Source organism: Meleagris gallopavo, chromosome 9 (genome assembly GCF_000146605.3).
Source record: "Meleagris gallopavo isolate NT-WF06-2002-E0010 breed Aviagen turkey brand Nicholas breeding stock chromosome 9, Turkey_5.1, whole genome shotgun sequence".
NCBI lineage: Eukaryota > Metazoa > Chordata > Aves > Galliformes > Phasianidae > Meleagris > Meleagris gallopavo.
Window position 1 is genome coordinate 4,068,233 of NC_015019.2, and position 1,551 is coordinate 4,069,783.

General features: G+C 52.4%; 1 long non-coding RNA gene across 4 annotated transcripts in view; it reads right to left on the reverse strand.

Moving 5' to 3' along the window:
- Positions 1-1,207: 1,207 nt before the first annotated feature.
- The window catches only part of LOC104912157, a 2,203-nt gene continuing 1,859 nt past the window's right edge, over positions 1,208-1,551 (reverse strand). For 3 of the 4 annotated variants that reach the window (XR_004160615.1, XR_794429.3, XR_004160613.1), the window contains 2 exons: positions 1,348-1,494; positions 1,208-1,266 (listed from right to left, as the gene is read on the reverse strand). This is a non-coding gene — a long non-coding RNA (uncharacterized LOC104912157). Of the gene's footprint in view, positions 1,267-1,347; positions 1,498-1,551 lie in introns of all 4 variants that reach the window. The other variant, XR_004160614.1, reaches the window with a different exon arrangement.

Below are 1,551 nucleotides of genomic sequence, written 5' to 3' on the forward strand. Positions count from 1 at the left end.
AAAAACTGATGTAAAATTTGCAAAATTAAGTAGAGAAATGCAAAAGTGCTCACCTTCTGTGCTGCTGGGCCACAGCTGAGCCATGAAGCAGTGAGAGGACATTTCCCCACCACCCTCCTGCCCCACAACTAGGCTGGGATTCAGTAATTGCAGGAAACAGTTGGAAAAACCACTGCTGTGGGACAGCCAGCCACCAGAACCCCCAGCACAGCATAAGACTGGGGCTGCCAGTGATGCACCATCATCTGCAGGACACGTGGACTCATTGCTGCTGCAGAGGATGGATGTCCCCTGATGTCCCAGTAGTGCTGTGCAGCCCCAATGGGAGCAGCCTTCAGCCCACAGGTGTCCCTTTGCTGCCACCAGAACTGGGCAGTTCAGAGTGGGAGATGCTAAGGGCAGAGCACTTTCCTCTTACCCTACCTCCAGCTCCCCCCACCTCCCCAGAACCTCATTTCCCACCCAGGATGCTGGGGAAGGGCTCAGTTTCCCCATGCCAGAGTCCTGACTCCATTAATGACACCAGGCCCTCGTTACTCACTGTGATTTATTGGTGCTGGAGACAGGTTCCCCCCACCCCCTGCAGCACGGAACCCCCCAGGTGCCAGGGACTGATTTCCAGCCACACTAAAGCAGCAATGCAATACTGGAGAGCAACAGGCGATCCCCCACTCCAGTATTTACGTGCTGCTAGAGCACTGCTGACAGCTCTCCAGCCCCGTGCATCTCCCCACAGCCTTCAATCCCCCCCATATCCACCCCCCCAAATCAGAGGGGGCTGAGAAAAGGCTGAACGTGGAGCAATATTGCTCTGGAGGCACTGCTCCACCCGGGATGGACTCAAAGAGCACAGGAGGAGCAGAGCCCTTCCTGCACAGCCACCCCACAGACAGGTGTACCTGCACATCCCCGTGCACCTGAGCTAAGGGCTATGGGGACACGTCAGCCTCCACCCCTATGATAACCAGAAGCTCACTTTCTTGTCTTATCCTTGAGGTAATGAGGCAGCCCAGAATGGTCTGTATCTCCTTGTCCCTACAAACCATGATGTGCTGCTACATCTCCTCAAAGCCCACTGAATGTTGGCATTCCAAATGGTATTTTGGTTATTATTATTATTATTATTATTATTTGTAAATCATGACATAAGGCACTGACGAACACTCTACATGAAGACATGAACATGCATGCATTACCACCTCAGGACTTTTGTGTTGGGTTTTGTTTTGTTTTGTTTTTTGCCTTCCAGGTGCTATCAACCTGCAACTACAAAGAACAAACAGTTACACAGTACAAACAGCCAGAAATACCCCACTCCCCAAACCCACAAGCTGGAACATGGCACACCTGCACCCCCACAGCTTGTGGGGGGAATGATCCACTGTCTTTCCTTCTTCCCTTAGGGGCTGCAGTGCATCAGCTGTTGGCCAGGAATCACAGTGCCAGCAGCTGAATGCACAGCTTAGCAGGGCAAAGCTCTTGTGTGTCCTTAAACTGCTGAAGGGAAGGAAGGAAGGGAAAGAAAGGGGGAGGGAAGGAAGGAAGGAAGGG